This window comes from Mus caroli, unplaced genomic scaffold, assembly GCF_900094665.2.
Source record: "Mus caroli unplaced genomic scaffold, CAROLI_EIJ_v1.1 scaffold_12741_1, whole genome shotgun sequence".
NCBI lineage: Eukaryota > Metazoa > Chordata > Mammalia > Rodentia > Muridae > Mus > Mus caroli.
Window position 1 is genome coordinate 27498 of NW_018390122.1, and position 7697 is coordinate 35194.

The 7697-nt window shown below is 40.7% G+C and overlaps 1 pseudogene; it reads right to left on the bottom strand.

The window, feature by feature from the left end:
- Positions 1-2083: 2083 nt before the first annotated feature.
- Positions 2084-2862, bottom strand: LOC115030321 (annotated as a pseudogene).
- Positions 2863-7697: the final 4835 nt, after the last annotated feature.

The following is a 7697-nucleotide window of genomic DNA, read 5'->3' on the forward strand; positions in this document are numbered from 1 at the left end:
GTACTTACACATAAAATATATTTTTAAAAAAGATGTTAAGGTCTGGGCAGTGGTGGTGCACGCCTGTAATCCCAGCACTTGGGAGGCAGAGGCAGGTGGATTCCTGAGTTGGAGGCCAGCCTGGTCTACAGAGTGAATTCCAGGACAGCCAGGACTGCACAGAAAAACCCTGTCTCAAAAAACCAAACCAAACCAAAACAAAACAAAAAGATGTTAAGGAGAGGTGAGAAATGGTAAGTATTTACTATACTTTTATTGCAGCTTCTGTGGTTACTCCAAAATAAAAAGTATAGATAAACTTGGCAGTCAGAGAATGGGTGCTAGGATAAGGTATTTGTTTCTCTTGATTTGATGCATCCCAGGTCAACAGCAACTAGGGAATATGGAGACCTGTGGACTTAAAAAAATAAGCATCTCATAGTGCATGAGGGTTCCCACTCCAACTGTTCTAACTCTCTCTGACTCTGCTTTCTTTCTTTCTTTGCTTTCTTTTTTTTGTTTGTTTTTTTTTGTTTGTTTGTTTTTTGTTTTTTGTTTTTGTTAAAGAGCGTTTATTGAACACTTGCTTGAAGCCACAGGCCAAACTAGAGACAGCTAAGAGGTACAAAGGCCTTCTAGAAGAAGCTCATATTCTAATGGAAACAGACATGTGGTGATACAGATGAGGAACACATAGTAAGATACTGTCCCATTTAATGACATATAACAAACAATTCTCATTTCCCTTATAATGAAGAATATAAAGTGAGGAAGAAACTAAATGCAAAATTTTCTTTAAACTTTTTAGTTGTGAAGCTGCTCTCAGATAAATGAGAAAGTTTCAACTGTTGGGTAACTCAAAAAAATATAAAGAATGATGAGGCTATGAAATCAAGCAAAAAAACAAAATCAGAATTTAATGAATTCATACAGCTTGCTTTTAACAATAATTTTGCAGAGCCCAGGACATGTATATAAATTTACTCTTACATAAATATATGCAGATACAATCTGTTACATCAATTAGGAATGTGCTTTCAGATTATCCCCAACACAGTAAAGACAAAAATAGAAAGCTCAATGAAGAGACTGACATTTTACAAGTATAATATAAGTCAATTCTATTTAACTTGGTTTAAACTTTATAGGAAACAAAAAAGGACTTGCTCAAACCTCAAACCCATCATTGTCATCTTACCTTTCTGAAAGCTAGGCTCCCTCCTAAAACCAACAAAAGTATCCCTCTATAATCTATAAGAGCTTCTGCTTACAGAAAACACAGAGATGCCCAACACTATGACATCTTAGGAGGAGAGAAGTCACAGACTACATAAAACTTGCCACCATCATAAGTTATGGTAAATAACATTTTCCAAGTCTCTCGACATTTCTAATATAAAGAATGCGAGTATACGAAACTATTGAGCCCCATTTCTTTCCTATCTTACCTATCCCATTCACAGGATAGAATGGAAGAGCACTATTTAGATACAGGATAACATGATGCCCATAATACTGTGGGATATCATCTCATGCTACTTCCATATGCTCATTATGCTTTAGAGAGAGAGAGAGAGAGAGAGAGAGAGAGAGAGAGAGAGAGAACGAACGAACCACTGACTTAAGCAGGGCATGATGGAGCACGCCTTTAATTCTAACAGTTATGAGGCAGAGGCAGGAGAATCTCTGAGTTCTCGGACAGCATTGTCTACATAGGAAGTTCCAGGACAGTCAGGACTACATAGAGACCCTGTCTCAATAAAAAATAAGACAAACAAATAAACACTGACTTGGTCGAGATTACAAAGAGACCCAACAACACAACTGAATTACTAGAAGGAACATTTGAACAGAACAACAGCAGAATAAACAATGATATGATGTTTTCCCATAATCCTAAATCATTTTAACTAGAACACAGCCTAAAGCACTTTAAAAAAAATCAGAAAGGCCTTTTTCCACTACAAAAAAAAAAAATACTTTCTAAAGAATATTTGCAAACATTTCCACAAGTTGCTTTAAAGTCGTTTTCAGAGTAGAGTGTCTCCTCCATCCCTCCCCATAAGCATTAGCAATCAATCAGGAGCTTCCCAGGGAAAGGGAGTCTCTGTAGGTTGACTTCATACACTTCTGTGCTCCCACTGTCTCACCAAACATGCTACTTGCCTTTCATGGCTCTGAGTCACAAGGAGGGCAAGTAATGAATCTAGATTGTAGCATGTTCTTGTTGCATTCGTGCTTAGCTTTAATACCAAGAATCCATGCTTGCTGGTGGAAACTTTGTAGGTGGTCTTAAGCTTCTGAGAAAGCTGACTGGTACTGTGACTGGATTTTGTTTTGAGTTGGCCCTTACTCAATTCTGCCCCATCGATCGCTTGTCCTTCACCAGCTAATCGTTCATTAAGAGTATCAATTTCTCTGCGCAATTCTAAGTTTTTGATGTAAAGATTTTCAAATTCTCTTTCTATCTGGCCAAACAATTCCAGCAGTGTACTGCGAACTGAGGACGGCAGTTTAGAATCTTGTCCTTCTAACATTTCTCTCGGCAGTCCAGTCCTCTCTTGTTCTGAGCTGTTTGTTCTTCGTATAGAAAGGCTATGAGATTTGCGCTTTTGTTTTGCTTGGCGAGCAGTTGAACAACTTCCGCTTTCTGTGGGCATTACTTCTAGAAGGTAGTGTCCTGGTCACTCCTGCAATAAGCTGTCACAGCAGCAGCACTCGCGTCAACCTGGAACCAGCCTACGTCGCACTCAATTCGTAGATACCCACCGAAGAGGCTCCCGAGGCAGACTCAGAGCAGGAAAGAAAACCTCCCGCACTGACACAACCGGCGACCCGAACTGGCGCGCCCACACTTCCGGTAACTGCTGACTCTGCTTTCTAACCTGCAGTTTGAAATGTATGGCACAGGACCTAATCAAAACTTAGAAGAGTGGCCAGCTCCAGAGATGTGAATCTGAACAAGCCACTTTGGAAGACTTTGAAACTTTGCCTCATCACTTCTTCCTTAATGACACTGTGTCAAGCTGGACCTCATAAATGGATTCTTCCCTGAGATTTGGAATATAAGGGCTCTGAGAGCCAGGGGCAGCCCCATGGAAGGTCATTGGCTGGAAAGTACAAAGACAGGCCTTACCTTGAAGAACCTATTATGATGTCATATGGAGAAACTCTGGAGACAGTGTCTCTTGAGTTGAGTTAAGTTGGGCTTGAATAATGGAGGTAATTTGGGTACTAGGTATCCCACTGGACAATTTCAGTCTTATTCTACTTACTTTCTTGGTTGGTAGCATCTGGGTGTTGTTTCCTAGGTATTGGAGCCAGACATAGGTGGTAGCCAATTCTCAAAATATTTCACAAAATAGAAACAGAAGGTATTCTACCCAATTCATTCTATGAAGCCACAATTACTCTGATACCTAAATCACATAAAGACCCAACAAAGAAAGAGAACTTCAGACCAATTTCCCTTATGAATATCAATACAAAAATACTCAATAAAATTCTTGCTAACCGAATCCAAGAACACATCAAAACGACCATCCATCATGATCAAGTAGGCTTCATTCATTCTAGGGATGCAGGAAATTTTTGTTTTTTGTTTTTTTGAGACAAGGTTTCTCTGTATAGCCCTGGCTGTCCTGGAACTCACTTTGTAGACCAGGTTGACCTCGAACTCAGAAATCCACCTGCCGCAGGGCATGGTGGTACACACCTTTAATCCCAGCACTCGGGAGGCTGTTCACATGGAGATGAATTGATGTAACTTCTGAAGATCTGTTTGTACTTGGCTCAGTGCTCTGAAGGATGCATATAGGTACCTGAGCTTTGGGAATCTCTTGTTCAGGAACATCCATCACACGATTGAATATATCCCATGATTTCTTCACAGGCAGAGGTACCACTTGTTTCTGCCTAGTAGAAACCTTCTGAGACATATGTCCTTACAGCTCTCTTCTGATTAAAGGATCTAGGGGTTGTAAAATAGAGCTATTAAAAGAGCTATGAGCTTGTAAGGGAGGAAGGACTGCAAAATTCTGGAAAAGATCTGACTTCTCAGTGTTGTCCATCAGCTGTAAGGTAGGCAGTGGTGTGCTTTGGCTCCTGGACTTGGGCAATCCCTTCTCCAGGGATCAGGGGCACTATTGCTCTGGATTTGCCAAGTTGTTCTTTCAGGAAAGATTGGAAGATCAGACAGGATCAAGCTGATGTTGGAGGATTCAGAAGATATGCTGTAGTCAGTAGAACTTTTCCCATTTTCACAGTAACAAGGTGGGACTCTCCTGAGCCACAGTGTCAGAGATGGAGGAAGAAGATGTTTCGTGGGATTCTGATGAATTCAGTTCCCTAAGTGTTGAGCTGAAAACAAAGAGAATTTTTTTTTGTTTTCTTTGGAATCAGTAGTGGGAACATTAGGACAAAGAAAGAGAGTGGAAATTACAAGCCCAAAATATTTTAGTTCAAGGGAAGTGAGGGTGGAAAAGGGGTGCCATTCACAAGCATCAGTTACTTCTGTAAAGAATCCCTCTACCAGGCAGGAGCTAGGGATATGAGCCAGTGATGTGCACAGCACACAGAAAGAGAAGCTGGGCCCTATCCCGAGAGCACACATGATGACAAAAGCACATGGTGCCCCAGTGCTGGAGAAGCAGAAACAAGCACATTCCTGAGGCTCACTGGCCAGTCAAGGCTCATTAGTGAGTTTCACTGAGAGACTTTATTTCAAAAATAAGATGGATAGATCCAAGGAATGACACTAAGTTTTATACAGACACACACACACACACACACACACATGTTCCCATTAAACTTGCCACATGTTACAGAACTGACTCATCTAGCTTGCACTCTGACATCCACAAACATGTGGCATACACGTGCACACATGCACAAAAAAGTTTAAAATAAATATATTTTTAATTTAAAAAAATGAAAAAAAAAAAGCCAACAGCAACAAACCTCACTGCTTTGGAAATTAGAGAGATGGGTCAGTAGTTAAGAGCAGTGACTGCTCTTTCCAAAACCACAGGTTTGATTCTCAGCATTCACAGTGTGGTTCAGGAACTCCAATACTATGGGATCACGTACCCTATTCTGACCTCTGAGGGCACGAGGTATGCATTTGGTGCACAGAGATACATTCATGCAAAATACTTGTACACATAAATATAAATAAGTCTCAAAAATTAGTTCATTATGACTCATTTTTTTCTTTTCCAATCTCCTTTTACTCTTCTTCCTTTCTTATTTATATTTTTTATTAGATAGTTACTTTACTTATATTTCAAATGTTATCCCCTTTCCAGGTTTCCCTCCTGAAAACCCCCTATACCCTCCTCCCATCTCCTGCTCACCAACCCACCCACACCCACTTCCTGAACCTGACATTCCCCTATACTGGGGCATAAAGCCTTCCACAGACCAAGGGCCTCTCTTCCCATTGCTGGCCAATGAGGCCATACTGTGCTAAATTTGCAGCTGGAGCAATGAGTCCCACTATGTGTACTAATTGGTTGGTTTAGTCCCTGGGAGCTCTGGGGCATACTGACTGGTTGGTTCATATTGTTGTTTCTCCTATGGTGCTGCAAATCCCTTCAGCTCCTTGGTTACTTTCTCTAACTCCTTCATTGGGGACCCTGTGCTCTATCCAATGGTAGGCTTTGAGGATCCACTTCTGTATTTCAGGCACTGGTGGAGCCTCTCAGGGGACAGCTATATCAGGCTCCTGCAGCAAGCATTTGTTGGCATCCACAATAGTATCTGGGTTTGGCGATTGTATATGGGATGGATCCCCAGGTGGGGCATTCTCTGGAAGACCATTCCTTCAGTCTCTGCTCCAGACTTTGTCCTTGTAACTCCTTCCATGGGTATTTTGTTTCTCCTTCTAAGAAGGATCAAAGTATCCACACTTTGGTCTTCCATCTTCTTGAGTTTCATGTGGTTTGTGAATTTTATCTTGGATATTCTGAGGTTCTGGGCTAATATTCACTTATCAGTAAGTACATATCAAGTATGTTCTTTTGTGATTGGGTTACTGTGGTCTCCCTTCCCCCAGCCTGGAACCTGCTTGCTCAAGGGTGGAGCTTCCTGCTCATTCGTCCTGCCACGCCTACTGCTGGACCATGTCACTTTGCTGCTTGGAGCCACACACGTGTTCATCCTGTTACTTGATCCCGAGATTGTTTGGCGGGAAATCGGGTTCCCTCCCCCTTCCTTTATAACTGAGTGTCTGAAAAAGTAAAATTGAGCTTTGATCAGAATGCTGTCTTAGCTGCAATTCTTTCTCTCACTGCCTAGTCCCTCTTCTCTTCCAGGTTTCCAAAATGCCTTTCCAGGCTAGAACCCAGGCTGTGATCTGCTGGCCAGACACAACAGGTTACCTCACTCAGGGTGATATTTTCTAGTTCCATTCATTTGCCTAAAAATTTAATAAATTCATTGTTTTTAACAGCTGAGTAGTACTCCATTGTGTAAATGTTCCACATTTTCCGTATCCATTCTTCTGTTGAGGGACATCTGGGTTCTTTCCAGTTCATGGCTATTATAAATAAGGCTGCTATGAACATAGTGGAGCATGTGTCCTTATTACATATTGGAGCATCTTCTGGATATACGCCTCAGAGTGATAGTAGTGGGTTCTCAGGTAGTATTATGTCCAATTTTCTGAGGAACCACCAGACTGATTTCCAGAGAGGATTTACCAGCTTGCAATCCCACCAACAATGGAGGAGTGTTCCTCTTTCTCTACAATCTCGCCAGCATCTGCTGTCACCTGAGTTTTTGATCTTAGCCTTTCTGACTGGTAGAGGTGGAATCTCAGGATTGTTTTGATTTGCATTTCTCTGATGAATAAGAATGTTGAATATTTCTTTAGGTGCTTCTCAGCCATTTGATATTCCTCAATTGAGAATTCTTTGTTTAGCTCTGTACTCCATTTTTAAATAGGATTATTTGGTTCTTTGTTGTCTAACTCATTGAGTTTTTATATATATTGGATATTAGCCCTCTATCGGATGTATCAAGTTGATGTGAAACAGTCAGTAGGAGAGTCTGAAGACAGACTCTGCTTACCTTATCAGATCATTTTTCACAAATTTCATCCTGGAGTTGTCCAGTTCTGAAACTGGTAATAGAAGTAAAGAAACTATTTAACATAGTAACTACTGATATCATCCAACAAACCCCCTTCATGTAACAATCATGAGGGAAAAAATGGAGTCATGCCAGCCATGAAGATAACTAGTGGCACCAAACAGCTAATAACATTTTAAAATTCCATCATGAACCAGAAGTGCCCCCATTAGAAGCATGGGAATGGGAACATAGCAGTGGGAGACACAGAGATCCTGATACATTTTTTTCCTTTAAAGATATCTACTCTTGATCCATAGTAGAGGAATGAAGGTAACAGACCTCCCTTGTCAAACTCTTGGTAGCTATTCTTTGTCCATTCTCCTGACCCACTGAGTTTCTTTCCTATACATTGGGCTTTCCATGAAAACATATGGGACACAGAAGCTCAGGGAAAGGGACCGTGGAGGAGTTAGGGGAATGTTTGCATGACTTTGGAAGTAAACTACTGTAGTCACAGTCTCTTTTTCAACTCTCTTCCACGTGCTGTCAAAGACCAGAGTCTCTTTTTTTTTTTTTTTTTTTTTTTTTTTTTTATATTTCCTTTATTTTTTTTTTTTTTTTTTTTTCTCAATTACATTTCCAAT